This window comes from Balaenoptera musculus, chromosome 14 (assembly GCF_009873245.2).
Source record: "Balaenoptera musculus isolate JJ_BM4_2016_0621 chromosome 14, mBalMus1.pri.v3, whole genome shotgun sequence".
NCBI classification, from domain to species: Eukaryota; Metazoa; Chordata; class Mammalia; order Artiodactyla; family Balaenopteridae; genus Balaenoptera; species Balaenoptera musculus.
In genome coordinates, this window is record NC_045798.1 from 70,311,131 (window position 1) to 70,338,681 (window position 27,551).

Below are 27,551 nucleotides of genomic sequence, written 5' to 3' on the forward strand. Positions count from 1 at the left end.
TTATCCTTTCTCACATATTTATTGGGTGTGTACTGTATTCCAGTCATTGTGCCCACTCAGAGTGCAACAAGACAGATGTGATCAAGACAGGTGAGGTTCCTGCCCTCCTGGGGCTTACATTCTAATCAGCATCTCTCCCATGCTGTTTCCATTTTCTTCACTATCACTGCCATCCCTCATTAATAAATGTGAGCTATTGTAGCTAGACTTATAACTGGTTACCTGGTTTCAACTTTCTTTCCTTACTCTGTTTAGCATACTGCAACCAAATAAATCTTTGCAGTATGTTGCTTAGTTGAATTCGCCACAGAGTGAGGACCAGAATACTACCATATGGTTAAATGAAACATTCAGGTAAAGATTTAGCCCAGTAAGTCCCCATTAAATATTGGTCCATGCTGTTATTCTAGAGCCTCCATTGGCTTCTCCCTATCCAGGAGGGAAAGGTTAGCCTCTCATCCGTCATTTGCATGCCTCCAAGATTTTGTTTAGGGCTTGAATATAACATATTAGGCAGTTCTGTTTGGTTTACAGTTTGTGGGATAGTGAGGGTCAGGTTAGGTTTATGATACACACATAAAAGTGATTCATCCCCCAAAGTGATGATCATTCAGGGGTAACAATAGGGAGAGAGTATTTGTCTAGAGCACCTTTCAGTATTTCAGATTCTACTCTGTCAGCCTATGCTCAGCCCCTATAACAATGTAGGATATTGTTATTTTTGCTAAATGATACTGATAACTTCTACATGTCTAAAACAGAACTCATGGTTTCCCCTCCCTATTGCCCCCCCACCCCGCCCCATTGGTAAATGGTACTGCCAGGCACCCGCTTGCTGAGTCAAGAGATCCTGGAACCATCCCTGATTTCTTTCTTCCTCTATTACCCCGCACTGAGTTCCTAAATAAAGCCTGGGGGCTCTAATTTCAAAATTTATCCCCACCCCAACCCTATCTCCCCTACTCTCCAGAACATCATCTTCTCCGGCCTGGGTTCCCCCGAGAGCCTTCTACCTTAGCGTTTTGCTTCTCTTGCCCTCTACAGTCTATTCCCACACAGCAGCCAGAGTGATTCTTCTGAAACATTAAATTACATTAAGAACCTAAGTCCTTTGCTCCTCCAACGACTTCTCATCTCCTTTAGAATCAAGGCAGATAGCTTGCAGAGGCCCTCCCTGACCTGGCTCCTGGCATGTCTTTAGTCTCGTTTTCTACCCCTGTCACCTCTTGCTCACAGCTCTCCAGCTTCACTGGCCTTCTTACTGCCCCTCTGACTCACTGTCTCCTAAGCAGCTTAACCTCCTGAAGCTTCTTCTGTTTCCATTGTACAAAGGAGATACTTGTATAGTTGAGATTTTTTGTCTCATGTTGCTTGGGAAGATTATAATGGACTAGGCTCGTAAAGTGTTGTGCCTTGTGCCTAGCATGCAGCAATTCATTAATAAATTTTTACTACTGTTTCTCTTTTAATACGACTCTCAATTTTCCAGATGTCCTACATGTCTCACTGGCAAATCAAATTTGATATTTCCAACCTGAACTCATAAACGCTTGCCAACAAACCAGCTCTTTTTTTTGGCCCTTCTATTCAGGTTAAGGACATCACCATTTTTCAGGATCCCTGTCCTCACACCTGTGCCCTCACTCTTGCTCAGGTATCACCTCTAATTAGTCACCAAGTTCTGTTGTTTCTAAAAATTTCCATCTATCTCCCTCTTTCCTTAATGCCAGCACACTAAACTCTCAGAGTAACTTCCTAACTGATCATCCTGCTTCTGGTTCCTCCTTTCTAAAGGATCCCGTTTTCCACTCTCAGACTCCTACAGTCTAGCTCGGCCCTGGTCATGCCACTCCTGGACTCCGAAGTCTTTAAAATCTTCCCGGGGCTTCCCTGGTGGCGCAGTGGTTGAGAATCTGCCTGCCAACGCAGGGGACATGGGTTCGAGCCCTGGTCTGGGAAGACCCCACATGCCACAGAACGACGGGGCCCGTGAGCCACAATTACTGAGCCTGCGTGTCTGGAGCCTGTGCTCCACAACAGGAGAGGCCGTGATAGTGAGAGGCCCGCGCACCACGATGAAGAGTGACCCCCGCTTGCCACGACTGGAGAAAGCCCTTGTGCGGAAACGAAAACCCAACACAGCCACAAAAAATAAAAATAGATAAATTAAAATCATCCAGAATCTTAAAAAAAAAAAAAAAAAAAAATCTTCCCGTCACCTACAGAAGAAAGGCTCTGTGACCTGGCCTGTTATCTAAGGCCTCTGTATTTGTCAGTATTTTCCAGAGAAACAGAACCAATAGGATATGTGTGTGTGTGTATATGATTATGACTATATATATGATATATATATGATTTATTCCATGGAATTGGCTTACATATTAATGGAAGCTGGCACGTCTAAAACCTGCAGGGTGGGCCAGCAGGCTGCCGGTGCTACAATGCCAGTGGGAAGACTGGCAGTCTGGAGACCCAGGAGAGCGGATGTTCCAGTTTGAATCCGGACGCATTCTGCTGTAGAATGCTGGAGGAAGAGCCGTTGTTGCTGATGAAGTCTGAAGGCAGCGTGCTGGAGAATTCTCTCTTGCTCACAGGACGCTGGTCTTTTTGTCCTCTTCTGATGGTTGGAGGAGACCCTCTCACATTGTGGAGGGCACTCTACTCAAAGTGCATTGATTTGAATGTTAATCTCATCCCAAGACAGCCAGAATAATGTTTGACCAAATATCTGGGCACCCTGTGGCCCGGTTAAGTTGACGCATAAAGTTAAAAGCTAATATCTTAACCAGCCCCCTTTGTGTAGGCCAGTACTTGCTGTTTACTGATGACTCTTATTTAGCTCATTTTGGAGTTTAAATCAGCAACCCGCTGTTCTTCTTGGTTTTTTTTTTTTTTTTTTTAGATTTATTTATTCATTTATTTATGGCTGCGTTGGGTCTTCGTTGTTGCGCGCGGGCTTTCTCTAGTTGTGGCGAGCGGGGGCTGCTCTTCCTTTCGGTGCGTGGACTTCTCATCGCAGTGGCTTCTCTTGTTGCGGAGCACGGGCTCTAGGCACGCGGGCTTCAGTAGTTGTGGCTCGCAGGCTCAGTAGTTGTGGCTTGGGGGCTCTACAGTGCAGGCTCAGTAGTTGTGGTGCACGGGCTTAGTTGCTCCGCAGCATGTGGGATCTTCCCGGACCAGGGCTCAAACCTGTGTTCCCTGCATTGGCAGGCGGATTCTTAACCACTGTGCCACCAGGGAAGCCCTGTGCTTCTTGGTTTTTAAAAAAATAAGTTAAAAAAAAATAAGTTAAATTTAATTAAAACAATTTATTGTGCATAGAGGGATTTAGAACAACAGTTGGCCTTGTTCTTTTCATTTCAGTTCCCAGGCAGCAAAGGCCGCTGAATATGAACTGCCCATAGTCACCAGGAAGCCCTCTGAAACCCCAAACCCAATAGCAATCCGGCAAAAAAACAAAAACAAAAATCTGTCATTTATTGAACTGAACACGAACTGCCTACTAAGGTTACACCAAATAGGCCTGAATGATAGTTTTTAGTCTTCCCATTTTGCAGCTGACAAGACTAAGGCTGAGGGAGACTGAGAGGGTTTAGGTAACTTTCCTGAAGACACACTGTAAACGGATAAACTGGGATTCATCCTAGGAAATTAAAAATACAAAACAAAACACACACCTAGATTTACTCCTACTAGTGAAAGATTTTAAGAAGTGGGGCCTGGAGGTCTGCATTTTTAATGAACTCACCAGGAGATTCTGATATGTGGACCACTCTTTGAGAAACACTGACCAATGGGAATGAGCTTGTGAACATGAAGAAATGAGCTCACGGACACGGCACTGCTGTGGGATAGTGTTCAGTTCTCTCAAACCAGCCGTTTGGTATTTCAGATAAATTGAAAGTAATACGGTAGAATCCAGCTACGGGACTCCCAGGAGAGGAGCTCAGCACAGCGTGAGGAACATGCTTCTCCAGCGGGCAGATACGGAGTAGCTTACAGTAGAGAGGCCCTGAGCCGAAGGCCAGCTGCGGAGTGGAGTTAGCTGGGTTACCTAGACATGTGAGGGCTCCATGGTCCTGAAAAGAGAGAAGCCAGTGTCAGCTCAGACTCCACCTGCAAGAGATCTGGGAGGGGCTGCTTCCTTGGTCCCCAAAGTACAACACTTATGGGGAGGAGTCATTGTTTTCCATTTAAAGAGAAAATGGCCTGCCTTGGTTCTGAATAAGCAGTGGGAGGTATTTGAGTGTGATTTCTGGAGAATGTAAACTGTCCCCCACATCAGTTACAAATAATGACTCCAGATGAGCTTTGAGCAAATTCATGAAAAGCTAAGTGTTTTCTGTCTGTTGTAATAAGCATCCTAATACAAGATCAAAACACGCAAGTTCAGAACTGAGTCACACAGCAGGAAAACATTTACAGAACCCAGAAAAGGAGGAGTCCAGAGGCCCAAGAGCAGAGGTGTTGTCTTGGTTCTCACCAGAAACTAGACACTCTGAATCACATTCATAATATATGTAAATATAGCATAAGTTAACTGCTTCGTAAATGTATATATTTAATATTCTAGGATAGTATATTTTCCATTTATTTCTATATAATCCATTTGTGGTCTTCAAAAACTCTGAGTTTGAGTTCCTTCAAGTATTGTAATGGATGACCGATTATGTCTAAACATAAAAGTGTTATAATACAAAAAATATAAAAGTGAAAATGCCTTATTAGTAATTGCTTCATTTCATTTAAAAAAGCACAAAGAAATAAAGAATCACAGAAAGTAGGTTTTGCTTATCTTAAATGCTGAAAACAAAACCGAAGGGGAGTATAAAATACAAAGGCAAATTTCAAAGTTTACCTACATCAACGATATAAACTGCATCCTAAGTAATCATATTTCCCATCTTAAAAACAGTATGTATTTTCAGGTTCTAAAGTGAATGTTACCTATTTAAAGTTACAAAATAGGCATCAGCTTATTTAAAACAAAAGCAGGATGACAGCTTCTACTCATGAGAATTTTTAGCAATACTGCCAAATTCTAACACTAGTTTTTGCATATCAGGGATTTTTTTTGGCAACAAAGAGCACCATGAAACAGGAACATATTAAGGAATTCATCTATAAACTGACTGTAGTCTTGCAAATGTCAAAGGTTTACCTAAGGTGTTTGATATTTCACAGAGCTGGTGAAAGGATTAGCTTTATTCCTTTCTCTCGTTTCTTTCATTCTATTCCTGCACTAGGCCAGCTCAGAAATCAGACCTTGCCAGGCTGTTATCATTTATTTGTCTCAATTTCCAGAAATGCTGTTCCTGCATTAATAAATAGTTAATGCTATATCGTCTTTTTTTTAAAAAATAGAAGGCAAATTAAAAAATACTCATTTCAAGAATGACTCAATTAAAAAACTGTAGTCAAAGATATTTTATTTTATTCCATAAGCCTATTGGAAAGATTGAAATAATGTTTGTTCTTCTTAAAAGGAAATAGATGTGTTCTGCCAAGGCCAGGGCCTAGCACAGAGTGGACACTCACTAAATGGTAGTAATTTTAAAAAATCTCTTTCAAGAGTTACTGTCAGAAAAATATTTGACTCTTCTGAGGAACTTGTTTGCTTTTTAATAGAATGAATGATGAGAATTATATTATCACTTGTTTACCTATTTTCTGTAACTGATAGAAACTCAAAACTAAATTCAGTGCTTAACTTCCATAATCATCTTATTCTAGATACTTAACGCATCTATTTCGAGTCATTTTACAATTGTAAAAAATTAGCTATTTTATTTTATTTGAACTTTAACATTCTGATCACCTTCAAGTGGTTTTTAGAAGATGAGAATAATGAAAACAAAACAGTAACAAGAAAGAATGCTGTAAGCCTCCAACTCCTAAGATTTTTCATAGACATTAGGATGCATCCAAGCAAAATGATTTTATTTTTATGACATAAATTATGTCAATTTATGTTATGTATTACTTATGTTTTTATTGTAGTGTCGAGTGTTTAAAATATTTCAAATATCACAGGAAAAATAGCCTGGATGACTGATTCACGCCGCACTTAAAAAATAAAACAAAATGAAACAAAAACCAGTGTTTTATAAAATTTAGAACTTTTCTGTTTTCTAAAGAGAGTTCTGAGAGAAGCAAAATATTAACTTATGCTGTGTTTTAACACTTTAAAGCATCGTGCTGTATACATGGATATATGGACAGAATCCCACAGACTCATGCTCTGATCCAGTTGCTGCTGCTTCCTCCTGGATGGTCTTTGCAGAGTTAATCAACCCTCTGTGTCTCTTTCCCTATCTGTAAAATTAAAAAAAAACAATTCCTACCATTCATAGTTGTAAGGATTTATGACAATTTATGCAGCTTGCCTGAGACAAAGCCTGGTACCCATTAAGTGTTCCGTAATTGGTAGCTGTTGAATTAATAACAAAGCCAACAATATATGCTCTGCTTGCTTAGAAGTGTGCTGAACATGAATCCTCAAAGGACCTTCGGTAAGTTGCATTGAGCAGGAGGCGTAATACTGACAGCAAAACAAGCTGGCTCTTCCTTCTAGGATGATTCTGGCTTGACTGACTTTCTCTCTGATTGATGAAGCTGGATGTAAAGATGGGGACTTGAGTCTATTTTTAATAGCAAGAGTTATTAAATATTGTTTTTCGCTTATATCAAATACCAAAAGTAACAACACTAAGAAAATAACATTGTTATTGACATAGTTATACTTTTTTTTTTTCATAAGGAAGAGAGAAAAATATCTTAATCACTTATAATAATCATGATGAACATGTTTTTCAGGCCGTGGGGTTTTTTCCTGTAACACCCTGGAATAATTACTTACTTTAGTCCCAAGTCTGTTTTTGATTGTGTACAATTTCTTTTGATTATCTTAGAGGTGTGCTAAGATTCCAAAAGGCTGAATTTTGCCCGTAACTTAATACCCCAGTTGAATCTGGAAATTGTGCCTGTTGGAAAATAGATGCTGACTCACACGGTGGACTATAGCATGACTACACGTAGTCACGTACATGCCCTCTCATCTGTTAGAGCTCCTGCTGTCATAATTGTAATTTTTTTGCTCTGGAAGAAACTGATAATACGATTCTCAGTTTGTCAAAGCTGTAGAATTCCACTAATGCAACAATTTGGCTTTGGTATTCAGCATTTTTGCAGCTTTGTGTATTGGTAAAACTGAACTAAGCAGAGAATCATGAAGTAAATGTGTACCAATTTTGACCCTTTAACTTTGTTTTTTCTAGGAAAATATAAGAACAAACAAAAAACTTTACCTGCCAATTGGTAAACTTTATAGTGTAGCTATGAAGTTTAGAAGCACACCATGTTTGACTCTGTCAAGACACGCAGTCATTACTGCGTTGGGGAAAAGTTCCTGCTTTTCTGCTGGGGGAAAGTTGGGGGAAAGTTCCCTGGAGTTGTTTAAGGGACTGGTGGGATGATGTCTGCCAAAACTGTGCTGGGCTATGTGTCTGTGTGGAGTGGATTGCGTGCTTCTCAGACATGAAGCTCATGGTTATTTCTTCCAGGGTAGGCAAAAGGCACAGTTTTATTTAAAATAAATAGCAAAGGTACAAATCATCTGAGGCAACGCATTACAGATGGGTATGTGTACGTGTATGCAGGGATTGATGGAAATCCTGCATTTAATGTACGACATTCATTGCTATTTTGCATACTGTAGTGAGATATGCATTGCTAACGAGGGGCAATGCTTTGAACTTTCATGTATGCATTGAGCACCCCTTGTACTTTAATGCAATATCATCAAATAAGTATATATTTGCCTGTGTTTTCAAAATAAATCGTCAAATAAATATATAGCTCTGTCATCCCTGAGTAGCACAGTGACTAGGGTGACCAACCATCCTTGTTTGCCTGGGCCTGAGCTTCTCAAGATCAGGACTTCTGGTTTTAAAATCAGGAAAGTTCCAGGAAAAGTTGGACCAGTCGGTCACCTTAATGGTGACGTACCAAGATGTGAAAAAGTTGGTCAATATGTTCTGCCTCCAATACTAACATAGGAAGTGTGAAATCAACTGAATGTTAAATTCTAATGTTAATTTACACAAAAGGGCAGTAGCTATGCTCTCTACCATAAGACCTGTGGTTGCTCTAGGTCTCAGGACTATTTTCATCATTATCCCCTGCCTGGTATTTATAATACACATGATAACTACTGACCAAGATTTTGTGGACTGACTCAGCTAGCCACATCAAGTCCCAGCGTGGAGCCAGAGAGGTGCAATGTATCTAAATAAAAGCAGAATTAATTAATACTGCAAGGATTTGCAAACCTTTTCCTCAAACTTAGAGGGACATTTTTAGGAAATATTAAACTAGAAGGGCTGGAAGAAAAGGAAGTATAATTCACTGTAAAGAATCTTTCCGGCTTGCTGTTTCTCATGCAGTTGTCTTAATGAGATTGAGAGAAACAAGGAAAAGAGCAAGGGCTCTGGAGTCAGGCAGGATTGGGAAGGAATCCTACCTCCAGGACACCCTGGCTGTGTAATCTTGATCAAGTTACTTAACCTCTGTAGTCTCATCTCTGAAATGAGAAATGCATAGTCTAAATCATTTTCCTTTGTCATATACTCTCAGAGAATTATATTTCTTTTCATTAGAACACTGAGCTTAATGGTGATTATTTGCTGTGTCAATCTCCCTGTGAGTTCTACGAGAGGAGTGGCCATCTCTCTTTTTATTTTAACTGCATTGTCATAGTGGACCTTCAGTCATTTTTTGTTGAATGGAAGAATGAAGAATTTTTGTGAGGATTCCATGAAATAACTTACATGTAGGGTTCCTGGAACCTTCTTTTCTTCTTGTCTGCCCAATCAAACCCACTGAGATGCTGAAGTTACAGTCTTGCTTTTGCATTTGTAGAAAAAGGTTTAGTTAATAGATATTTTGTAAATATGTAAAAAAACTGAAAATCCAAAGATCAGATGGTATATCTGCATGTTCATCCAATCTGCATATGTGGTCAAAATGCCAATTCCTATCCAGTTATTTGGGGTAGTGTCCGTGCAAATTTAGGTTATGGCTAAGGATTGTGACCACAGAGAACTGGAGGTTTATTTTGTTGTGATTAGTGGTCCCTATTTCTGTAGTGAGGATGCACTGATAATCAACAATTTAGATGGATTGCATACATTTTCAAATATCTGTTTATGCCAATTTTGAGCCCAGGTATTGCATTCCAGATAAGAATTGTGTCTGAGCAGACAGTGAAAAGTGAGGACTAGCAAGAAGTTTATTTTCTTTTATCCAATCAATATTTCAGCTGTATGTGATTTTCTGTCCAAATTATGTAGTTGATTGCTTCAATTTTTTACTTCCTTCTGCATGTCTAGACACATCATTAGAACTGACAAAGAGAATTTAAGTGGCATGCCAGTCTCTGTAGCACAGGGCCTTATGAGAAGGATAATCCTTGGAGCTACTCCTTTCCAAAACAATTCATAAAAAACAGGCCATACCATTTATTTGTAGAAGGAACACTATTCAGCTTATCAGTAAGTTAATATGGGGTAGATAGAACAAATTCAGTTGTATCATATTTTTATAGTGGACTTATTCCACTATAAAATTCCAATACCCTTTCAAGGAGTCCTTTGATTTTGTGTGTGTGTTTTGAAGAGTTATCTAGATATGACAATTCAAAAATTTTAATGGTTGTTCTATGATTTGATCCCTAAAAATCAACAATGCATGGTGTACCCTCACCATTTTTGTTCAGAATAGTCTTGTTATTGCCATTTTCTTACCTCACCACATACTCTGCTCTTCCTGTACTCTCGGTCATACTTTCTTAAAGATTGGAAGTAAAGATGAAATTAAAAACATACAAACCAAATAAATAAAAAACCTTATGAATAATTATTTTATGCATAAACCTAATAAGAATACAAAATATAGGTTGTTGCCTACACAAAAATACTTGGGGTTTGCCACAAATGCCATTTTAGTTTCTACATAGTTGATGCTGATGGGGAGGGAAAAATCTCTTCTTCTACCCATCGTGGGTTCTCTAGCTGTGGCCTTGTAAATTAGACTGGCCAAAGCCAGATTAACAAGGGAAAAACAAACAGATGGTTATTAACATGTGCACCATGCATGTATCACATGGGAGTACCAGAGATGAGTAACTCAAAGGTTTTGTTAGCATTTTAGCAGAGGAACAAAACATTTTTAGAGATATGACAAGACAAAGGAAAAGGACCTTGAGTCTCTAGGGATAGCAAATAGTGGAAAGGCAAATATATGAGAAACTAATGGAAGACAAGGACTAGCTAGTAAAATTTGTTATATAGATTCCTCTGGTGCCACCTCTAGGCTGATGAGGATCTAAAGATGTCTCTTGTGATTAACTTTTGTCCTTCCTGGTAGAGAGAGGGAGGAGGGACACCTTTGTACATTTATGTTCTGTTCTAGGCAAATAGGAGGGCAGAAAGCTTTTCTTGTATCTGCTTTATCTCTATTGCCTTCCGCTCAAAAATAATCCTTATGCCAAAGTGACACGCAGTTGGCCTATCCACGGGTTCCAGATCCAGGGTTTCAACTAACCCCGGAACCTGCAGATATGGAGGGCAGAGTGTACAATGCTGTTTTACATAAAGGACTTGAGCATCTGTGGATTTTGAGGGGCATCCTGGAACTAATTCCCTCCCAATACCGAGGGACGACTGTATTTTGGGATGATATGTTTTGCTACCCTACAATGCCATTGGCCTTTTCTTATGCTGCTTGTGTGTGTGTGTGTGTGTGTGTGTGTGTGTGTGTGTGTGTGTGTGTGTTGCTTTCTTTTTAAGCTATAAAATGAAACTGATAGAATTAGGGACATATATGATAGTAATCTCTATATAACACTCATTGGCACATTCAGGGTTCAAATTAGATACATTTACTTTGTAGAGATCAATTACATGATATAATGTGACAAACTCTAAGTGACTTTTTAAAATAGAAAAGGATACCAAGATCACCTTTTTTACTCACTGGATCAATTCATTCTCATAGTTTAGGACTAAATTTAACAATACTGTTAGGCAAATAAAATTTTTAGAATAAAAATTTGGGAACATTGCACTGTCCCAAGTCCAAAATTTTATAAGCTGCATGGAGGGACACATTACAACATGTTTGCCCAGTGTTTTACAACAGAATTTATTCTCTCATTCAGAAACATTTACTGAGTGCCTCCTATTTCCCAGGTGCTAGTGCTGTGCTGCCAGTTTTAGGAAATAGGAAGCAAACAAGACATTGTTCCAGCCCCAGGGGAGCTTACCAAGAGTCGGAAAAATAGATGGGTCATTTTTACATGGTGTGATGAGTGCTTTGATAAAGACAAGTCCAGTGTTGCCCTTCCATTCCCCTTAGAGGTAGGTTCTTTGTCAAAGTGATAACTAATGAGGCTGCTGAGTTCATCAGTGATCTTTGAGGTTAATCATGGAGTGGGCCAAGTGGGATCATGAAGGCGTGTAAGGAGGTAGGTTGGGAGACCACAGCCTTCTTAATGTGAAATTGTTTGAAAGGACACTTCTCTGACTTCTAGCAAGTACTTACAGCTATGATAGAGGTGAGTTATCATGGTAGACTTTCTAAAAAGTCAAAAACAGATTTCTGGATCCCTTTCAGGGTCTGCTAGTGGTCTTTCCACACTCTGTCTCACTTACACAGGATGTTTTCCTGCACACAGAAAGTCAGTTGTATTTTACCACTTAACAAGATTTATATAAAAACAAAATAATGAATACTACTTGCATTATTAGTTGCAACTAGTTGCAACCCCAAATATGTTGTAAGTCTTCCTGCAGTGGAGCCCATCTTCCCTTCATTGTTAATCAGTCTTTTTAAGCACGTGGTTGGCTTTATCCCACTAGAGTTTCTAATTAACTCAGAAGTCTGTACAGTCCTGTTGTCAAATATGTCCTGTTTGGTTCAAAAAATTCAAATTTGTCAAATTTGGGTCATTTGATGAAATCAGGTGATTTTTCCTACTGTATAAAATCCCCTTATTAATGTTTTAGTAATGTCTCCAGATATGTATATTTCAACTAATTTAGGGAGAGAGAGAAAAACATTAGAAAATTGGATTGACAATGAAACTTGAAAGATTGAAATCTGAAGAAGAAGATAACTTCCTTTGCAACAAGCTATAGACATTGTATGGACACTGTATGAAGAATAATGATTTCTTATTCTCTGTCTTCTCCATGAGAAGAAATATATTAGTTCTGTAGGAGGTGAAATGTAAGTAAAAATTCCTGGAGAATAACATCCTCTAGAATGTTTAAATACAGTGGAACTGGTCAATATGGAAATTTCCATAATGTCCTTCTTGACTTTTCAGAGAAGGCTATTCGAGGCACTGTGGAATACAGTGGTGACTGAGGCAGTCAAGTCGCCCTGGGTTCTTGTTTTGGTCAGGGGTACCTTTCTCTGGGGCCAGTGCAAGTGGCAGCAGATGCCCCCTCTGCACAGAAACAATGCCCTTCGTTCCTTTATGTTCAGAAAATAATATAAAGGTCTGCCTGGTAGGTTTCTGTTCTATATATATATACCCTTTTACTCCTACCCTATCAAATGTTTGGGTAGTATTTTATGCAGACTCATGTTTAAACATTTTTTTTTTCTGACTTCAAGTTTTTAAGTTCGAATGTTTACAATCTCTTATCAAGGGAAACCAGGCTGCTTGCTCTTGTCAGTGTCACACAGGGATGTGGGCAGCCTTTTGGGTACGAGTCATCCACAATAGCCAGAAAGATGGAGGCAAAAGACAAAACCATATCTGAAGAAGACATCCAGGTTCGAAAGTAGATTTGCCGAATTGGTTGTCAGTGAGGAGTGGGATGGTGGAGGGGGCAAATGTGGGGAATTTTCTAGAGTTCTGTAACTAGAAGAAAAATCACAAAACAGAAATGAGATGACAGAGGTCAAGACATTCGTCATAAGTAGGGATGGGTGTTGACTGCGTGATGTATGTGTGTGTCATTTGGGTCAGAAGGCACAGGGTTTAGTTTGGAATTAAAATATACACACTACTGTATATAAAATAGGTAAACAAGGACCTACTGTATAGCACAGGGAACTATATTCAATATATCGTAATAACCTATAATGGAAAAGAATCTGAAAGAGAATATATATATATATATCTGAATCACTTTGCTGTACACCTGAAACTAACACAACATTGTAAATTAACTATACTTGAATAAAAAAAGATTGAAAAATAATAAAATAAAAAAAGAAGGCACAGGGTTTAAGGGCCTGAATAAGGGATTTAAAGCATGTGTTAAATTTTATACCCACTGAGTAATTAAAGTTATTCATCCTTACCTAGAGATGAAGTCAGTGCCTTCTTTGTTTCTTACTTTTAAAAATTTGCCAGGCAGGATATGACTTCTCCTTTTTGAAAAGAAGGAATCCTCTCTTAAATATTCATTGCCACTTATCATAATAGAAGGAACAGACTGGAAATGAGAAAGAGAACAAGAAGAAAAGGGGGGATATAAATGACAAATATTTAATATATGTGCATTATGAAATGTATTATAAAAATGTAAAATATGTATTATCACCCAGATAACTAAAGTGACTTAAATATCTTACATTTATATTGTTTGTGGGACTAACAAGACAGGAATTATGTCCCTACTTCTTTAATCTGGAGGAAGAACTTGAAAAAATCTAGGGCTTTTCAATATCTATAAAATTTTGAAATTTAAAAGTGATAAATATAAAAAAAAAGAGTTTCTTCCCCAATTGTTTTTTTTTTTTTTTTTAGGTATTATTTTATTTTATTTTATTTTTTGGCCATGCCACATGGCATGCAGGATCTTAGTTCCAGAGATCGAACCTGTGCCCCCTGCAGTGGAAGCACAGAGTCCTAACCACTGGACTGCCAGGGAAGTCCCCCCAATTAGTTTTGACTTCAGTTCAACAGAACATGAGTGGAATACTTACAATTTCATATGACACACCATCCTGGGTTTTGTTTTCTGCCCTGGTGCAAAAGAATAAGATGAAGTTGTGGAAAAATCTCAGCTCTTGCATCATGCAGTCATATTGTTTCTCCACAGATTTGTCAACATGAAAAAAGTCTATGTTATGGCTAATGGTTATGCTTGAGCAATGTGTTAATATGGTCTTTCTCAGAATTGAGAAATACATGGAGCCTTTTTAATGGAAAAAAATTCCAGTCCTTTGAACGTTGAAAAAATATTTTTATTGTAATGTTACTTGAAATGTACAAATATACAAGGATGTATACAACATGGGGAAAATAGCCAGTATTTTGTAATAACTGTAAATGGAGTGAATCCTTTAAAAATTATATAAAAATGTATAAATATAACACTAATTATATACTCTTAGCTATTAAATATAAGACCAAAATAAATTTACAAATTAAGTAAAAACAATACTTTAAAACCAACAAAATCCAAATTAATATGATTAATTTAATGTGGTGGATGATGTTGTATTACTGAAATTAAATTACCTCTTGTAACAGGAACTCTGTTACCTGTACCTTCAGACCCCAGGTACACAGATCTTGGCTGAGGAATGCCCTACAATAATGCTATGACCCTCTTTACATCATCATAAGGAAGAGTATGGTCTGGTAGATACCATGTGGGATTTAGGGGCAATCAAACTTCAGTTTGAATACCTGCTCTGATTTTTTTTCCTGTAAGCGATATAACCTTGGACAAGTTTATTTAATTTCTTAAGCCTCATTTTTCTCATCTGTGAAATGGGTGGGTGGGTGTAATACCCCCCTCCCAGGTATTGTTTTGAGGATTTAGTGAGATCATTTAGGATGCCTGTCACATAGAAGGTATTCTGTAACTATTAGTTCCTTCTCTTTCCCTGATTAATCTAGTTTTTTTTTTTAAAGTTCCTCACAAGTTTGGACTTCTAAAAAGAATCACAGCCTATCAGACTGTATGAAACACCAACTAGCTAAGAAAATTTTTGGAGTCACAGAATAATTAAAACTCATCACCCTCCCCCTGCCCCCCACTTTTTTTTCTCTATGGTTGCTTATGCTTTCTTCCTCCATTCATATGTCCTTCTAGACATTATCACATGTCCAAATCCAACTCAGAATTTAAGGTCCAGATCAAGTGCACTCCAGTCCAGAAAGCTTTTCTAAATTCTTGGCTAGAGTCATCACTCCCTTCTTATAACGCCCAAAGCACTTAATCTGTACCTCTCATGTGTTACTCAAATTTGAGTAAGACAGCTGAATATGACTTACACAGTGGCAGAGCCTTGAGGATGGACTTGGAGAACAGCTTTCTCATAACACCGCCCAGCCAAGGACTGCTGGGAAACAACTGCAGACGGACCCACCCCACGGGAGCAGTCACAGCTAGGCCCCTCAGCACTCTAGTTGGGTAGGCTGCATCAGAGCTGTGGAAGGGTCTTTTGTTCTGAGGGTTACTGGCCTCCCATTAGCCCTTTCAGCCAGTCACGCACAATGAGCAGTCCTGTCAGCAGCCTCATTTCTTTAGAGGAAAGGAAGTGGTAAATCAGTGTGTGGTGAGGATCATGGAACATGGGTCGTAAGAAGCTGTGTTTCTGGAAGCTTCTCTACTGGCAAGTAGACACTGCTCAGTGGCTGAAGTGCTGCTGATTTGGGCAGGAAGCTGAGTCAGCTTGTGGGTCAGCCTCTGAGGAAGAGGTCGTGAGGGAGATTCATGCACTAGGGTCCAGGGAGAGATGGAAGAGACCAGAAAATGAGGCCACTGCATAAAGTAGACTCAGCCACAGGGGAGGTGAGATCAGCTGAGGGAGGAACGCTGTCAGGCCAGAGGTGTGGTTTCTGCTGCCTATGGTGAGGACAAACAAACAGAGGTAACCGAATGTACGTACCGAAAAAGGTCCACGGTGCACCATGTTTGGAATAGAATAGGCCTGTCCCCGGGCAGAAGCCCTGCCTTGTTTTGGTTAATCTTAATATCTGAGAACACACTAGTGACTCAGAGTAAATATTTCTCTAGGGATATATGCAGTAGTGTTAGCATTTCTCAAACTGACCCAATCATAAAAATCACCTGGTGAGGTTTCTAAGAAGATACAAATTTCCAGGCTCCATCTCAGATAGACCTGCAGAATCAGAATCATCAGGGGAAAAGGCTGGTCTGGAATTCAGAATTTTTTTCTAGGCTTCTCAGGGGATTCTTACAATCAGGCCAGTTTAGGATGCCCTGTTGGGCCTGGAAGGGCTCACAAATGGGAATCGGAAAGTCTGAGTTTGAATCCAGGCTTTACCGCTCACTCATTGAGAGGTCTTGTGTGAACCGCATAACTTCTATGAACCTGTTTCCTCAAATGAAAAAAGGGCATCCCTTTCCTCCCTACGTCACTGGCTTGTGAGGCTCAAATGTCTTCATGTGTATGAGAGTACATAGTAAATTCAACCTGTTTTCCCCAAACTGTCTATAAAATAAATTACTCATGTATTACAAAGGTTTTCCATTGATTTGCAGCGGATTTTGGAAGAAGTATACATTTAGGTAAAATCAATTACAGGACGACTTTAGTGGAGGCTTTCGTCTCCCCTGTCTGGCTGGCTCATCCCCCACTCAGCATGCATTGGGTGAGCAAGTTACATTTCTTTGGGGACTGCTTGGGTTATCATTGCTGCTTTCATTGCCTTCTCGGGGGTTTGTGAAACCTGACAGGTCAACCCCAGACTCCAAGGAGAATAGCTGTGTTTGTCTTCCTCTGAAGGTGGGATGGGAGCAGACTATGGGATGCAGAATGGAGTGAGACCACATGGTGGTCAGCTGTGTTTCTTCCAGAAGCAAGAAGGGAAGATAACGATCAGGAAATCTGAGCATATAGATATGTATGTGAATATACTACTCACACACACACACACACACACACACATATATATGTAAACATACATACATATAAATATACACATAAATATATACAGGTATTAAAAATATAAAAAAGTATAATTGGGATTAAAAAAAAACCTCATTTGTTTTTCAGTTAATACAGCCTTGATAGCTTTCCAACTTAATAAATACAGACTCATAACATGATTTTTAATGGTTGACTGCTAACACTTAAATTAATTGATGTGTCATAACTTACTTAACCAGTCCCTACTAGTGAATATCTGGAATGTTTTCCAAATATTTGCTAACATAAATGTTGCCTCGTACATAAGTCTTTGCCTAATTGTCCAAATATTTCCTTAGGAAAAATACCTAGAAATTGAATTGCTGGGTCACGATTATGCACACTTAAAAAAGACTTTTGATCTATTAGTTCAAGTGATTTTCCAGAAAACTTGTATCAATTTATATTCACACCAGTACCTTCTATGTGCTAGTCCCTACCGTCAAGGAAACCACAGTCTAACTCTTTATACTTTAGGATATTAACCCTTTGTCTACCTTATATATTTGGAAATATTTTCTGGTGTTTTATGCTCTTTTTTTCTCTGATTGGACTGGGTAAATCCTTGATGTTTGCTTAAATTTCATAGTGTACTTCGTGGTTTGAAAAGAGATTAAAAACTGTCCTCACTTTGATCAAACATGAGTAGGAGGCTAAGGTTATTGTTGCCACTTACAGATATGTTTACATAATGTCAGATACTCAAATTCAATCTGGGTTTGTTGGCTGGACCATCGATTCATTTATTCATTTCATCAAACATTTATTGAGTGTCTTAAAAATTTCTAGGACCCTTAAGTCAAACGTGACTCTAACTCTGAGGAAGCTGATGATCTAGTAGAGAAGACAGACAAATAAATCCATACTTATAGTGTAATATGCAGTGTGATAAGTGCTATGATATCAGAATACACAGACTGCTCTGAGAACACAGAGTAAGGAAATCTCTAATGAGATGGGAAGGCACTTGGGCCATTTTGAAATTTTAGTAGGTATTTGGTGGATATAGGCATGGGAGGGCATTCTGTGCAAAAGGAACAGTATGATTGAAGGTGCAGAGACATGATACACATTGAAACATTTAGGAAATATGCAGTGTTTTTGTTTGTCTGGATTAAAGAGTGTTGGAGAGCGGCAGGAGGGAAGTTAGAGATGAAGTTGGGGCCAGGATAAAATGGGCCTTCTGTAGGCTAAGATAAGAATGATGAATTTTACTTAGAAAATTTTGGGAGAAAAGAGGAAGAGGAGTGGGATTGCAGAGGGAAGAGTGGGACTTTACTTGTAGTGTTTCTTCTTTTTTTCTTTCCTTGAGAGATAATTTTAGATTTAGAGCTGCAAAAACGAGTTCCCACATGCCCTTTAACCAGCTTTTGCTTATGTTAACCTTACCTAACCATAAAACATTGATCTAAACTAAGAAATTAACCTTGGTTAAATTAATAATACTATTGATTATAGAACAGAACTTTATACGATTTCACCAGTTTTGCTACTAATGTTCCTTGTCTGCTCCAGAATCCGATCTGGGATCTCACATTGTCTTCAGTTGTTATATTGCCTTGGTCTGTGATAGTTCCTCAGTTTTCCTTGTCTCTCATTGTTACTGAACCAAATTTGAGTCCGCTGGCTCTCATGCAGTAAAGCCAATCTACTGACACTGGGTTGTGGTGAAGCAAAGTGCAGCATTTATTGCAGGGCACCAAGCAAGGAGTCCAGGACAGCTAGTGCTTAAAGCACCTGAACTCCCCATGGGTTTCATTCAGCAAATCATTTTTAAAGGCAAGGTGAGAGAGGGGCATCCCAGGGTATGTGATCAGCTCATGCACAATTCTCTGACTGGTTGATGGTGAGGTAATAGGGTGGTGTCACAAGGGTGAATATTATCAGTTCTTTAGGTGCCAGTAAGTATGGGGGCTACGTGCTCATGATCATCAAGTAGTTAATTTCTTCCATCTGGTGGTGGTTTTACCATCTGTAAAACAACTCAGGAAATGTGCATCAGATACTGGAATCTAGGTACTTCAGAGAGGAACTAAAGCAGAGGATATGGGGGAGGGGTCTGTTCTGGGAAGGCCCCATAGGGTCCTGTTAGGTTACATCATGACCTTGACGATTTGAAAGAATACTAGTCAATTGTTTTGTAGCATGTTCCTCAGTTTGAATTTGTCTGTTTTCTCAAGATTAGACTGAGGTTATACATTTTTGGGGAAGGATAACTCAGAAACGATGTGCCCTTCTCAGTTTGTCATATCATGGTGAACACTGATTTTTTATTGCTATCTGATAATGTTCACCTTGATCACTTGGCTAAGGCAGTGCCTGCCAGGATTCTCCACCATAAACTTAATATTTTTTCCTTTTTAATTACTTAATATCTTCAGAATGTCAACTAAAAATCTGGAAGAACATCTTCTTGGTGATTTGGAGACATCTAAGAAATAATATCAGTATTATAATTATAATAATAATTACATATTATTAGTATTTTTGAGAGACCTGCTTTCTGAGCTGGTAGTCTCTGTCTCATTAAAGCTGTAAGCATTCTTGACAAACAAGTAGTAATAGTTCAGACATTATTGCTCAGTAAAGACTAACAGCCTCATCTCACGACAGATATCGTGGCATCCCCCATGTGTACTTATTCTACAAGCCAAGTTGCCTAGATCCTTAAGCCCTACCCCCCTCTTCCTCTCTTTCTCAAATGTCTCATTCCCTTCAGCACACACGTTTTCTCAAGTCTCTTCCACGTTAAAAAAATACATATATATACATAAAACCCCTCAATAACTTCCTCTGACCCCGTGACTGTCTCCCTAACCACCACGCTTTCCACATACTTCCTTCACAGTAAGTTTCCAGAGTATGTCATTGACACTCTACATCCGCTTTCTGTAATTAGCCCAGCCCACGGCATTCTTCTTTTGCTCCATCAAACAATTAATATTACTCTTATTAAAGTCAACACAGCCTTTCATTTGGCACTTTTCAGTAATTACCTTAATTTACTTCCTGTGGCATTTGATGTTGTTCACCATGGACTTGTTCCTGAAATGCTTCCACCTTTCTTGGCTACATGGGTAATACTCTCTCTGGGTTTTCTTTCCGTCTCTCTGGTTGTTCCTCCTTTATTTTTCTCTATCATATTTTAAATCCACCTGCATCTGAATGATGTAAGAGTCACACTTCCAAAGACTAGAGGGAAAAACAGTAAATTTACAGGGAAGAACTTGCCTAACACTACTTTAGCCTTGAGGTTAATATCCCTAGTGATGTCATGTGGTATCAGGTACCCCTGGCATGCCGTGATGAGAAGGGTACTTTCCCTCTGCGGTATTCTTTCAAAAAACCCATAAACCAAGTCAAGAGGAGTTGACCAAGGTGGTGACATAGGAGGCTCCTGAGCTCCCCTCCTCCTACACACACACCAAACGCACAGCCACAAGTGGAGCATTTCCCTTTGAAAAGGATCCAGAAACTGGCTGAACGACTCCTACTCATCAGACAAATGAGAAAATATCAACATCAAAACAGGCAGGAAAGGCTGAGACACACTCTTACCATAAACCCCACCCCTGACACAGCACGGGGAGGGAAGCCCCAACTCCTAGCTTTTCCTTAAAGAGAAAAGGGTTTGAGCCCCACATCCATCATCCCAACATCTGAGACTCCCAGGGAGGGACAGGCTCCCAAAACATCTAGCTCTGAAAGCCAGTGGGACTTGTTTTCACAAGACTCACAAGGCTATAGCAAAATAAGAAGCAATTCTTTTTTTTTTTTTTTTGTCTTTATCTGACTTTTTTTTGTTTAACATCTTTATTGGAGTATAATTGCTTTACAATGGTGTGTTAGTTCCTGCTGTATAATAAAGTGAATCAGCTATACATATACATATATCCCCATATCTCCTCCGTTTTGCGTCTCCCTCCCATTCTCCCTATCCTACCCCTCTAGTTGGACACAAAGCACCCAGCTCATCTCCCTGTGCTATGCGGCTGAGAAGCAATTCTTAAAGGGTGAGTGAACACTCACCAAGGCTATCACCCCAGCGTTCAGTGCAGAGGGAGAGGGCGAAATAGCCCTTCTGCCAGTCTTCTCCTCAAAGAGATTTATCTGCATACTTTAAAAGCTGCTGCCGGAGGGCCAGCCTTCTAATTCAGCAGGCTCTAGAGGCTGGCTCTAATCCTCCCTAGAGTCCAGAGAAACTGGAGGACACCTCTCCCACCTGCTCCTTCCAACCTGCTCCAAGTCACCAGTTTCTCCGTGGAAGGAACTTGTATGCATGTCTGTGCCCCAGCTTTTATGGCTGCTGCAGAAAGGACTGGGTCACCTACCTCCGCTAGCCAAAGGGGCTCCCATTCCCAGGTCGGAAGTGAATGAAAGGAGGTAGATATAATTGCTAGGAAAGTAACTGGGATGGTGTCTATGGTAAGACTAACTGGTAGGTGACAATAAGCTGTATGAGTGTGTTGGACAGGCTTCACAGGTGAGAGGTAAATGACGGGTCTTAGTTTATAAAACATATTTTGCGTATATGATCAGTTCTTTAGTTACTCCCTGCAGTGACTCTGTGAGATATTATTATCCAATATTTTCATTTTCCACGTGAGCAAGCTGAGGTAAAACAGCTTATGTAGGCTCACACCAAGGGCCAGAGTCTGCTCAGAATGTTGCTATTTCCAGCTGTGCTGATGCCTGAAAAAAAAAATTGGGGGGAGGTTTGTTAGTTCATTTTGCTAAAAATGAGACTTCTTTGAGTGGGTTTGGCTAAAGCAAGATGTGTGACAAAAAATGCTGCTTGTTCCAGGTCTTTTTTTTTTTTAATCACTTCCTGTCGATGATTGTCCAGCAGCTAGTTGTGATTCTGGTGTTCTCGCAAGAGGGATTGAGAGCACGTCCTTCTACTCCACCATCTTGGTTCCTGTCTTCCAGGTCTTATTTTGTGCTTTGGTGATGCAGTGCTGAGTAGGCTTGATTGAGCTGCTCAAATTCCCCAAGCGTTCTAAGAGAGCGGCAGGGAAATGCAGAGATGTGGGTGTTCATTTTCATTGAGCCTCGTGCTGTTTGATGGTGTATTTATTTTACTCATCTTCCTTAGGATATTCTGATTTTGGTCTTTTTTGGTTAACTCTCTCATAGGAACAACTCCTATTTAAGAAGAGCTCAACGCATTTAAGAGGCAAATATGACAAGATCTTGGACTTTTTGTAATGCCTCTTGAAAATTTCAAATAGTCCAAATGACCAAGTTTCTTTATATGATTTAGATTAGAGCTATCAGCTTCTTTGGGTCATTCATTTTTTTCATAAACAAGGTACTGTTTAGAGGATCAGAGCTTTTGGGCTTATTAAATATATTACACATCCTTATGATAAAAATTTTTATTTTTTATAATTTAGTTAATTCATATAGTAGAATTTAATAGTCTAAATTCTACAGGGTAAACCCATGCAAAATTTTCCCCTTTCCTGGATTTAGGAAACATTCTTTTGGATGACTTTTTCCACTGCAAATATTTTGGGTCTCTTGTGTATAACAGCTAAATGTACAGTAAAGATCCCTGTTCCCAGGCCAATAAGAGAGGCAAAACACGTAGAAAAAAAGCATACAAAATAGTATAGGGTACATGTCTGATGATAGGTGCTGACAGCAAGAACTACTGAAATTTAGAGAAGAGAGAGCTTAGGATGCATTAAGAGCAGTTAGGAGAAATGTTGCAGGAAAAAAAAAAAGAGAGACTTAAAGATTGAAGTGTCTTGGAAACAGCCTAATTGAAGATTATGTAAGTGAGTTGCAGGAAAGAATAACTAAACTCCATACTGATGGAAAGTATGAGTATCTCATGAATTTATGATCCAAATCCCAGGAAGAGGCATTCTTGAAAAAATTATTCTTGTGAGAAGAGTGAGAGAAAAGGGAGCACAGATGGGGATGCGTATGCAGACTGCCTATGGGCAGCCCTTTCAGATCTCTGCGGGTCCTTCCCTAGCCGTACGGTGGGTGAACGCTATACTTCGTGCCTGTACGGTGGGTGAACGCTATACTTCGTGCCTGTCCTTCGTGACCGCTTACCCAGGATCCTCAGGAATTTGTTCCTCAGGCCCAGCCGAGGAAAGCCTTTTTAGATTGTGTGAGATCAAGACAGACAGCCAGACTACAGGAAAGATGTTCTTTTTATTCTGCAGAGAGGTCCTTGCACTTACAACGATTTACACAGGTGTGGTATAAATTGTTCTCTGAACCAGTAAACTAAGAAAGCGTTATAGCAGGCTGAATTCCTTATTTGCTTTCTGTTCATTGTTGAAGGGTTATATTACTTTAGAAAAATGGAGTGATTTTTCAGAGGACATAAACTTATCTAAACTCACAGGGACCAAGAGGTATCTAATTTGTGGCCAAGCTCTGAGTAAAAGTTTATCTTTTACATGGTACAGTGTAAACGAAAACTGATTCTTTGGACAGTTATTGCTTGGAGTGTAACTTCTATTCCAATTATCCAGGAATTCTGAGTCCCTTTTGAAAATAATGGCATCTTGATATTTGATGTTATTTTACTTTGAAGAATTCAAAGGCTTTTATTTTTCACAGTTTTATTTTGATAAATATACATTATTAGAATATTCATATTTTATTTGATAATGCAATTAGAATTTTATGAAATATGCAGTTAAAATTTCTGAACGATTTAAGTAATGGTCTTGAAAGGTAAACTTGACTTTGTATAATTAAGTGAGGTCAATAGATATGCTATATTATACATTCACTTCAAATTAGTTGAGTCAGCCTGGATTTTATGATGTTAGACCAGTAAGATATCAGAAGTCCAAGGATATAAGCAACAAAAAGATAATAATGACATATATATCATTAATAATTGAGAAATTTTTTGAAGTTATTTCTCAGGTAAACTGCTTAAACTGTCATGAAGGTAAATTAAGTTCGATGCATCTGGTTATAGGCTCCAGATCTCAGAATACTTCATATATTATTTTACCAAATATTCCACTTAATTAACTATTTTTCTTAGCCAAAGAAAATCCATATAAATTGAAATACCTTAATGAAAGAATGATTTAAAAACACACAGCATTCAAATAAGTGTAAAATTGAAATTGATTTTAATTTTACACTTATTTAAGTTGATGTAGTTTTCCAAGATTTAAAAATGATTTTAGTGAAATTTTAATAGGTACCCAAGTGGAGAGAAGAAAACACTTCTGGATTCTGGGTTTTGAACTATCTGAAATTCAGCAGTAATGAAAATTATTTCAGGTTTAATTCAGTCAAAACTTGGCAAAGTTTTTGCCTGGATAAAATAGTTATTAATAAACATTAAATTGGAGAACAATTATTTAAACTACCCTTGAGTGAGCTATAGTTATTTTATTGAATAGAAAACTTTTTGTCTCCTTTCTTTATCTCTTGCTGAAGGAGTGCCAGAAACCATTTGGGAGTGTTCACTTGAAGTAAAATGAGAAATAAGCAAAAAGGGATAAGGAAACAGGACAATAAGGAAAAATGTCTGATCTTCAGTGTGCAAATCTATTGGGAAAACAGTATTTTTAGTTTTGCCAAGCATTTATTGAAGTTTAAATAGCAGAATAAAAGTCTTTTCTTGGGAAAGAATGGCACTCATATCTTATGAAAATTGAAACGTTGAGGTATCATAATATACTTTCCTTTGTAGTGCATTTTTAAATTAAATTTTTAAAATTTATTTTTAAAAATAAAAATTGTACATATTTAAGGTATACAAAATAATGTTTTGGTATACATGCGTTGTGAAATGATTACTGCAGTCAGGCTAATCAATCCATCTCCTCACATGGTTATCTTTTTTTTTGTGGTGAAAGCACCTGAGTTCTTTCTAGTCTCTTAGTGAGTTTCCAAGTAAACTACAGTATTATTATTAACTATAGTCACCAAGCTGTGCATTAGATTTCTAGAATTTACTCATCCTACATAACTGTAATTTTGTACCCTTTGACAAACATCTCTCCATTTCTCCCACCTCCCTGCTCCTGGTAACCACCATTCTACTCTCTGCTTCTATGAATTTGACTTTTTTAGATTCTGCATGTAAGTAAGACCATGCAGTATTTTTGTTTCTGTGTCTTGCTTACTTCACTTAGCAGGATATACTCAAGGTTCATCCATGTTTTTACAAATGGCAGGATTTCCATCTTTACTGTAGCTGAATAATATTCCATTGTATGTATATACCACATTTTCTTTATCCATTCATCCACTGATGGACACCTAGTTTGTTTCTATATCTTGACTACTGTGCATAACACTGCAGTGAACACGGGAGTGCATATATTTCCTCGAGTAACTGATTTCCTTTGTAGTGTTTATTACAAATGTTATTAAACATTTATTTGTATGTGTTTTTTGCTAAGCTCTAGGCTCCCTGAGAGAAAAGACTGAATCTCTGGTCCTTTACTTACTTTCAAAGGCTCAGCATAGTGGCCGACACCTACTAAGACACAGGAAATAGTCATTGCATGAATGAATGTTACAAATAAAATGAAAAGCTGAACCCACAAGGAAAGTTTAAAGAGGAAGTTTGATTATTTTAGTCATTAAGAAAAGACTAATCAAAGATTTTGTGGAGATAAACGAAGACCACCCGTGTGACAGTAAACAGAGGCTCTTCATTCAGAACTCACTGTATAGCAAGGGTGTCAGCCACCAGCACTCGTGTTTGGTGGAGACTCAGAGGATGTAGGGGAGTGGGAAAGCTTTATAGTGGGGAAAAAAGGAAGGCTTCAGGTGAACCTGAAGGCTGTTGGCATGGGGAAGCTAGAGGTAGGTAAACTAGAATCAGGTCACCTTATATGGTTGGTTTGGGGAGCATATTTGGCCTTCTCTGAATGATCCTGAGTTGGGAGAGGGGGCAAAAATTAGGAAAGCTATCAGTCATTGGCCAAGTCCTGACCATTCTAGGCTGATTGTGGTTTGCCTTTCCTGGCTAGTTGCTGCTGGAAGTTGTGGATCAGAGTTCTATTGGGATGTATAGTTTGACATGTTCCATTTGTATTTTCAATCTCTCAATTTAGTGTTCCTCAAATATGTGACAGGTTGAGAGCCTCATTTGATTTTTTTCCTTCTCTCTGGTAAAAGATGGTGGGTGCTTAGTAAATATTTGTGGGATGGTGAGAAATGGGAAGAGAAGAGGGCTGAAGTTCTTTCTCTGCTGCATCCCAAGACTGTACTATGCAGTGCAATCGCCACTAGACACACATAGCTGGTGAGCACCTGAAATGTAGCTAGTTTGAATTGAGATGTGTTTTAAATGTTAAATATACAACAAATGTCCAAATCGTCATATGAATGAAAGAATGCAAACTATCTCATTAACACTTTTTTTTCCTGCTTTTATTTTTATTTGCATTTTTTTTGTGTGTGGCATTTGTTCCCGGGCCATAAGTTTTTGTTTCTTTAGTTTCTTCTGGGATATCTTTTTCTTCTGTGCAACCTCCTTTTCTGATTTAAGATCAATCTATTCTTTTTCAGTAAGGATCATCTCAGTGTGGCAGGGAGAGCTCATGTATGGGTTGATCCGACCATGAGCTCTGTAAGTCCTGTGCCACATCTCGGGGGCTTTGTTCACCTGGATGTGCTCAATATCCAGAGAATCTACATCTAAACCCTTAAGTTCAGCATTACTCTCTGCATTTCCGAACATGTGCAATAAAAATTCAGCACTCTTTTTGGGCCACCGACTCTTGTGTCCAGCCCCACAGTTTGGCTTGGGCACACCTACCAACTCCACCATTGTAAAGACTGAATGGCACACATTGCTTCTGTAAAGTGACATCCTTCAGATACTTGGTGGCTTTTAAGATATGCATACCGTTAATGGCCTGGGAAGTTTCACGAGTGTTCTTAAAGTGAACATGAAGGTTTGAACCTCTTGATTTGCATGTTTGTGGGGTTTTCTGGGTCAAGTGAATGGTGAACCATTTTTAGAGGTCACCTCAGGCCGCTTACTGGAAAAAGCTCATTAACAATTTAAAAAATATTTATGAAATATTCAAATGATAATATTTGGATATATTAGGTCAAATAAATATGTTGTTTAAATTAATTTCACTGTTTTTAAAAAATGTTTTAAAAAATGTGGTTACTAAAAAATCTAAGATTATGTATGTGGCTTGGATTATATCTCTACTGAACATTGCTGACCCAGAGTAACACTTTTTGTGCATAAATTTTCTCTTCAATAAAATAAAGGAAATAATTTCTATAGCATGTCCCTTTTACATTGCCTCAATATAAAGGTATTTGAAAAGGCTGGAAACAAATTTGCATTCATTTATTCATTCATCAAAATATGTGATGTATTTACTATGTCCCAGACATAAAACTAGACATTCCTGAATAATTCCCAGTCCTTGCCTTTGCCAGCTTATGGAGAGAGAGAGACTTAAAGGATGATTTGTTTGGTAGGCATACAAAACTACTTAAACCCGAGAAAATTTCATGGGAAATGCTCTTGCAGCGTAATTCTCACAATGATGTGTCAATAATGTAATAAATTACGTCTCTAAAAAAAGTAAAACCAGCACCAAAAATATCTGAAA

General features: G+C 38.6%; 1 pseudogene; it reads right to left on the minus strand.

Annotated features, from left to right (window-relative positions):
• Nucleotides 1-3,827: 3,827 nt before the first annotated feature.
• Nucleotides 3,828-26,931, minus strand: LOC118906735 (annotated as a pseudogene).
• Between the last annotated feature and the right edge of the window lie 620 nt (nucleotides 26,932-27,551).